This window comes from Stegastes partitus, unplaced genomic scaffold (genome assembly GCF_000690725.1).
Source record: "Stegastes partitus isolate 25-593 unplaced genomic scaffold, Stegastes_partitus-1.0.2 Scaffold330, whole genome shotgun sequence".
NCBI lineage: Eukaryota > Metazoa > Chordata > Actinopteri > Pomacentridae > Stegastes > Stegastes partitus.
In genome coordinates this window covers 505,465-513,718 of record NW_007578061.1, presented here as the reverse complement: position 1 = coordinate 513,718, position 8,254 = coordinate 505,465, and the positions used below count along the sequence as shown (strand labels likewise).

Below are 8,254 nucleotides of genomic sequence, written 5' to 3'. Positions count from 1 at the left end.
TTCTACAAACAAGGCTACAAGTGTAAAGGTAAGAGACTAATTCATTGAGATTCTGTTCCGCGTCTGCTGCACAGATGTACTTGTTCCACATGCGAGGATGCTGCCTTCAAAGCATTAGCGAATCTTTTTGATGCCTTCGATTCTCGCCCATCACACACACACACACACAGACACACACACACACACACACACACACACACACACAGACACAGCCCGTCTGCAGACAAATATCCACATATTTTGGAGTGCTAAGTAAATGTCATCGGCGCAGAAGTCATGGCAAATACATCGCACTATTTTACTCTGTCCACATGCAAAGCTGGATCAGCCCCATCAGCTCCACATACAATAGACAATTATTTGCCCTTTCAGGTCTCCGAGTGGGCCGGTGTTTGAAGAAGAAGCGGCTTCATTTCACAAACGTACATACACACAAGTCAGCAAACCTCCAACACCTCCCAACCCCTGGTACTCCTGGTCATTAGCTTTTATAAATGCACACTCAGCGTGCTCCTTTCCCCTCTGTGGATGTGCTGCTAGTGGTCTGTGCTGATGCTGTAAAGTAAGTAGTGATAATCTGCAAATGTTACACTCTCTAAATAACTTATACTACATATGCTTCCAACCAGATGTCAAGTAAAACCGTTGGAAGTGATGCCAGAAGTGAAATGCAAATCATGCAAGTTTCCATCTGCTGGAGGCTTTCAAGAAGTGATTGATTACAGCTTGGTCTTCTAAATGGGAGAAGTTGGAGTGGGCAGATATTTTACAGGCAGCATTTTTTTTTTAGGGGGCTTTTTCAGTGTTCGATAAATTAGTTTCCGTCGGAGTTTATAGCAACAAAATGTCAGTCAGTGTGTGCCCCTGCAGCTTTTTCTTTCACCGTTTGTTTTGTTTGTATTCTTTGTGAGAAGTGAATCATTGTGTTAACACCGGCTTGAGGGACATGACAGCACGTGTGTGAGTCAGAGGATGTAATGTATTCATGTTCTCCTCATTCTCCTGTTGGAAAAACAAGCAATTCAATTACCAAATCTCTCTTGTCCGTTGTTGGTTTCAGCATTAACAGCTTCCTCGCCCATTCAAGCTTTCAGGTTGACTAACTGGTGCTTATTAAATAGCTTGCAAGTTACCATCAAACATTGGAGTCGCATAGCAACTACGGGTAATTAATGCTCCTTGGGGTCTTTGAGGTCTGTGTAGCCTTCACTGCACCCTGCACCTCGCGTATAGGAGAAGAAAGAAGACACTCGCTAATTTGTTAATTAGCACAGACATGTTCTGCTCGGAGCCAGTGCAATAATTTGGGTGTTTTTAAAGTCTTGTAAAAAAAAATGTCACACAACGCTCGGAAGGTCGGTCAGTTGTTAAAAGGCGAACGTGACCACATGATTGCTGTTTTTGAGCATTTCTTTGCACTGCACATAAAACCAACTCACACACCTCCCCTGAACCCCACTCGCTCTCCCGTGTCTTCTCCACTCTTGACGGAGTGCAGTTCGCAAGTCCGCCCGGGAGTTTTCGAGTGTTCAGGCTTGTTCCATTAATGAGACCAGAGGAAGTCAATGAGAGAGCCCCATAGCCATTCATCCCCATTACCAGTGTTAGCCCATACTCAGAGAGGTAGACAGAGCGGCAGGCACATAATTGAAATGAATCACCTACTGCAGTCCACGAGCGGAGTGTGAGCGCTCCGAATGTGTGTGTGTGTGGGCAGTTGGATGTGTGCTTTGGGGCAGTAGACGTCAGACATTTAGACTTATATAAGAGGCCTCTGAGTGTCTGAATGGATGCGGTGCTGCCGTAAAACCCCTATCCCAACTTTTCACGTCGATACAACAACACCATCACAGCAACAAGTCATGATTTCCATTTCTATTACAGGAAGTGCACTTTTTTCTTTTTTTTTTTTTTGCAAAGAGTTAGATGACACCACTCTCATATCTGTCCATTAAGCACAAAGCTGTTTAGCTTAGCATAAGGATGAGGAAAAGGGAGCGACGCCTTATATTTATTGGAGAGACACATAATGTTGAACAGTTCTATTACTTGTAAATCCCTCATTATTGGAGACATTCTGGGGCTTACTCCATTTGTGGCGGCGTTATATGGCCTCAGAGCAGTTAAAAAAAGGTTTTTTAATTGCCTCAATCTCACCATTAGATAGGCAGTTCATCATGAATGAAGCTAAGTACTTTGACCACTAAATGGGGCAAGAGTTCCTGAATGAAGGAGAAAAATAATTTTGTCCTTTTAACCAGCCTATTACACAGTGAAGAGGTGGTAATGACACGGAATGTTTTAATTTTAATGTTGATAAAAGTGGTGTCAATGAGGAATTTTGGGGTGTAGTGACACCGGTCCGGTGACTCACATGTTTTCTTGCTGCCTTGCTGGATGACCCACCACTCCTCTCCTCTTAGACTCCCCCCAGTTGCCAGAACTGTTGTCGGGCACGCTCGGCCTCACCGTGTGCGTGTGCCAGTGCTCGTGTGTCTGCATGACGTGTCGAAGCACATTTCTGTCGCCACTAGCGCTCCCGTTCGCCCCGATGTTTCAGTCTACGCCCGTCCCCCTGTCTGACCCTCTCTCTCCTCCTCTCTCCCTGTCTCGCCTCCTGTCTCGGCGGTTCTCCCTCCCTGCCCTCCGACGCCGTCGTCCTCCTCTCCTCTCCCGAAACCTCTCCTTGCCGCCCTCTTTCTGCCCCCACATGAACGACCCAGCCTGTGGGGTGAACTGCCACAAGGCCTGCCGGAGCCGCCTGGCCGTCGAGTGCCGGAAGAGGACCAAGAGCATCAGCCACGAGACACCGCCGGCCCTCCAGGCCCGATCCTACAGCTTCCCTCCGCCTGCCAACACCCCGCCCAGCCTGCAGAACACTGGTGAGATGCACACACATAGACGAGACGATCAAGGCCACTCTCATATCTTGTCTGTTGATGTGACATTGAAGCTACTGCAGAAACAGCATGCTTGACTGTATGCAAAAGCACAAAAAACAAATTCCAGAACCTATATCTTGTGTATAATCCATGCAAAAGCTAAACTGTAGCAACCTTTGGACAGAGCCAATCCACCTGTTCTCCCTTGTTTCTAGTTTATGCAGGTCCCTGCTGGCTGTAGCTTCACACACGAGTCTTAATAAAAAAAAATAGAGAGGCTATTTTTCCAAAGTCAAGCATCTCATCCTTCCTTTAACAACTCCCACCTGTGAAGTTTCCATTTTTCCACAGGACATAAATGCAGCATCAGCTTTCCTGACGTCTGAATACACGCAGTACAGTTTGGCTGCCCGACTGATAAAACAGAATTTTCTTTTCCGAATCACTAATGCAGACATCCCCTCTCATAAAATTACAGCTAAAATCATAGCTTTGGGGGGATTTTTTTTAGTTCGTTGCCACCGCTGCAACACCTCCACTTTTTGACGGATGCTTTTGTCCTCCTCCGAGCGTATCGAGCGCTGACATTTGGAAGATATTCTCAAACAAAAGAGTGTAATTTGCAATGGAAATGTAATTGGCCCACCACCGTGAGGCTACTGACTCATTGTGGCAGTGTTTTTATCAGACATTAGCAAAAAGTGGTGCCCTGCCTGCTTCTGTTTTGTGTTGGCGCGAACCTGCTTGATCAGGGGGCTTCACAATGCTGCCAGGCAGATGGATTGGAATGACAAAGAGTCCACAGGCCACACATTTCTCAGCTTTAGGCAGTGTTTTGCATTTTGATTTGATTGTCCAACCTGCTCCTCATCACTTTCCTCTTGCTGTTTTCATCAGTAATCGCTGAAGAGGACATAGAGTCAGTGGAGGAAGGAGTATTTGATGTCCACCTATAACCAGGTGAGAGAAACGTTCGCTGTGAAGAAAAGTCACCCCTTTGCTTTTTTCCCCGCATTCCATCTGTGAGCTTCACTGACTGTTTTCGCTGATCTTCGGCGTTCCTAATTGATTTTCACTTGAGCTAATAACACCCTATTTTAGAATTCGCGGTGTCAGGAAGTTCAGGCGGAGTTCATTGCCTCGAGATGCATCACTTGAGGAGCCCGATCAGACTCTCTGGAGCCCCAAAAAATGTCTCTAAACAGCTTTTATCACATTTGCAGTACTACTCCACTGTAAACAGACTTTGATGTGTAAAATCAACTCGGCTCCCTTTTATTATTCATCACGGAGTAAGCATTGTGTTAGGAACAAGTAGTTTGTAGTGAAGCAGTAAGTAGGTCTTTTTGCATTTATCAGATGAGCGTTAAATAAATAGTTTCACAATGTGGGGAATCCATTTATTTGCTTTCTTGCTGAGAGTTAGATTAGAGGTCTGGTGTCACTTCTATTTCTGTCCATTAAATATGAACAAAATCTGCTCAGCACAACTTCAAAAGCTCAGTCGTTAAAATCATTGTTTTATCTAGAGTGTAAAAATGTAAACACATTTGATTTTATGGAGACTATTTCATGTCTGTCCACTGTATCCTGGACATAATGCAACCAGTGGCACTTGCTGCACATATCCAGGAAATAGTCTTTTACGCTTAACCCTGGCATATAAATAATGAGCTTCAGAGGTATTTATGAGCAGGTTTTACCTTCAAACATATCAAAAATATTTCTTCTTTAAAATTGGATTCTCCTCATAAAGAGATCAGTACGTGTAGTTTAATAAGTGTAACCACACTAATAAATAAATAAAAAATAAAAATACCTTGAGGTGTTGTCATCTAACAACCTTTTTTTTTGGCTCGCGGCCCTTTGAAAAACATCAATGCCAACTAAAAAACCTCAAATCACAGTTTGAATTTGAATATGAGTTGTGAGCAGTTCAATCAAAGAGCAGGTTTCCGTTTCCAGATTGTTTGATTGGAACATTTCTCACAAGCCCACAGATGTGAAACTAATTTGTGTTTTACAAGAAAAAAAGCAACAGTAGATAACAGGAAAAATTAAACCCCTAATCTTCTATTAGAGGCACGTTTCTTCTTCCTGAGATGGATTTGATGTCCAGGGTTTGGAAACCACTGTTTTGACAAGTAGGCAAATGACCAATTTAAATAAGAACCACATCCTACAAGTGGGCTCTGGGGCAAAAGTGATCAGTTTGTTTGTTGCATATTTACAGTATTATGCATTGATGATACAAATACTGGAATAATGAAGGTCTTAAAACTATAATTTGTCACCAGCCTTGCTTTATAAGATAATATTTGCAACATTAAGGCACTTAAAAAAAAAAAAAAAGTAACTAACCCTCTGTACTCCAATCAGTTTCTAGGCGTTTTTGGGTCCTGTAGCATTTCTCCTCACTGTGGGCTCATTTTTCACTGCAGTATAAAGTCCTGCACCTTTATGGAAACAGCACAACCATGGCTAGAAGGAGAGAGAATTTTAAAATGTCCTCTGTGTAGTACGTCACAGCTATGATACCAGAAATCATAAAAACAAAAGCAAAAATTGAATTTCTTTGATTATGTAGCATGTGCAACATTTTTCCAGGAGCCCACATGTGTTAAACAAACTGTCAAAGCATACTATATATATTTTACTACTTACATTTTCAATTTATTTCCAATATCCTGACATTTAAGCACAGTTCACCCAAAAAAATCTTGAATTTTTGTCAGTTAACTGCTGGTTGCAAATGATTTACTAATGGCTTATCATTTTTTGCAAGGAAGATTTTTTTTGTTTTTTATAGAATTTGGTAAGTATAGATGCCTTATCTCTGTTTTAACTTTTAAACAAGACATGTAGGGTGAGTTATTTTGATGAAATGGTATAGTTTCAGGCTTAAATTTTTTTTTTTTTTTGACAGAACAGTGTCAAGACTAGTTCCCAGGATTCTGCCTGTTTTTACAGGTTCTGGCTCTGATAAATTGTGTAATTTTGGCATTAAAAATAAAAATAGCATGCTTTTCAAACCTGCTGGTGAGTTTTGGGGTTCAGACGGTTCATATTCTGATGCCAGATTACCTTTAGAATACATCAACCCAATGGACAAATAGGGAATGCCGGGCTTTTGGGGGCCCATGGTGGTTTCAAATCCTCGCCTGCTTTGTCCAGGGACACTACCTGTATACGCTGTTAACACAGTGCTGATGTGTTTTCGTGTAGTATTTTCCTACAGCCTTTAGCAACACCTTTTAATGCTGAATATAAGTGTATATCACAATCCTTGCAGGAGCCTCGAACTGAAGAGCGGTTTTGATGAACAGGCCAGTGACAGTCTTCAGCTCTCAATTTTTAGAATCCCTCCTACGGTTGGTGTGCAAGAGGCCAAATCAGCGACTGTCAGGAGCCAGACAGAGAATGTGTTACAGTGTGTCAGTTTTTACAACCCCTCAGCTCTGAGGAGAAATTGCACTGAACACAAGCCAGGAAAACCTACATGCTGCCACACAGTGGACACATACCGCAACCGCACTCCCCCTCCGACCCAACTCACATGAATGTGGCGACCGATGTGAATGGAAACGTCTTTGTATGGATTCCGTGTAAAATCTTTTGCAGTCTGTGTCAGCAAAGAGTGTTAGTGTAAAATCTTACTATATATATATAAAACAACTAAATCCACAAAATTGTATTTTCTTGGTGGAATGTTAAAGTCACTGAAGTTGATAATTTGAGCACACTTTGCTGCAGGCTGTCTTTTCTTTTGAAACATAAAAGAGGTGCTGTTATTGCCAAGAATGTAAAGCTGCCACCCAGACTAAGCTACGATCTCCTTTATCTGAGAAGCTTTTTTTTTTTCTCTCTTTCTTTCTTGTTTTGTTTATCATATTGTCTTGAAATACATTTCAGTGGACCAACAATGGGACCAATTTTGATGTCAGATAAAATATTGTTGATTTGTGGTGCCCGTCTGAAGTGTGATGACAAAAACGGCCATTTTGCCAACAAAAGAAACAGCTGAAATAACCGTGTAGACAGCTATAATTAGGATGGACTCGTATTTTTTGTCATGTTTACCTGAATATCAGTAACTGTCCTATAGTTATTGCTGTGGTGTTGTTTTCAGTATGCAGTACTGTCTTGTACCAGTGCACTGATAGATGACCTATCCTCTTGCAGTACTGTGAATGTAGCAGAAACAGTGAAACGCTGCTGTCAGATGAAGAACTCATCCTTCCTAATAAATATGTTGACAGCGCGAGAGCGGGAAACTGGCTCGCTTCCCACTGATTCCTCTGTTAGTTCCTGAATGAGCTCTGAAGTTTTTGAGACTGTCATCTCGAATAGAATAATCAAAAGAATCACACCAAAACCGGAGTAATGAGGCTTTTCATTTGACAGCAGCTTATAAAAACATTTCCCTTTGAATCTATTTTAATGTAAGATGTGTTTTTTGCTGCCTTTATCCTGCATGCTTCGTCCTTCACGGCTGTATTCTCTGGCCAGACATCTCTGTTGCTTTTTTTTTTATTTTTTATGTAGCACGCCAAATTATCATTTATTTAGGAAACATGTCTTGGAATTCCAGACAGAGGAAATGTTCCTGTTTTTTTGTGCCTGTTGAGAGATGAATTCAGACTTGCTGTGCCATATTGCTAACTGCTGGTTTGTCATTGAATGAGACTCCTCCCACTGCTGGTATTTATTTTTCCTGTATAAATACATAAATGGATGCTGGTCCTTCTGTTTCACGCCTCGCCTGACGCAGGATGTTTGTTGTTATGCAGAATGATGTCATGCTATTTCTTGTTCCCAGATGATTCCTCAGTATTAAATGCAGCAGGCATCTTTCTATAATGTGGTCTGATTAAAAAATTACGTGACTAATAAGAGTGAAACTGAAAAAAAAAACCCACAAAGCTTCGTCTTGATTTCTAAAAAAAGAATTCAGTCATCTTTTCATTTTGGTCCTCATGAATCAAAAGTGTATTAACGTTGATATTCCTCCATTTGCACTCGAGCGGAGGATACTTTCCGTTTGAGCAGCTGCTTTGATCTGAAAATATTGTCTGTTTTACTTCAGATTGTATATCAGCACCATTAATACTGATAATTTCATGTGAAAGCTGGCAATTTTGGTGATTCATGTGCTACCTTGCAGATTTTCATGTTTTAATTTGAAATTAACATAGAAGAAGAATTACTTTCTCTGGGTTGGAGAAAAAACTCTTCTGGGAGCAGCTTTTCAAATTTTAAAGTTAACCCTCCCCTAAAAAAATACAGCTGTCAGGTCCAAATCAAAGCTATTTTTCTTGGTTCCTAAAAAGGGGGAAAGTTAATGTAATTGTTCTTCTGTCTGAACGTGTCCC

At 41.6% G+C, this 8,254-nt stretch overlaps 1 long non-coding RNA gene across 1 annotated transcript; it reads left to right on the top strand.

Moving 5' to 3' along the window:
- LOC103358772 (uncharacterized) lies at positions 1 to 7,796 on the top strand. The gene is made up of 4 exons (XR_520273.1): positions 1 to 28; positions 2,724 to 2,882; positions 3,780 to 3,842; positions 6,175 to 7,796. It is a non-coding gene; the product is annotated as an uncharacterized LOC103358772 (long non-coding RNA).
- The last annotated feature ends 458 nt before the right edge of the window (positions 7,797 to 8,254 follow it).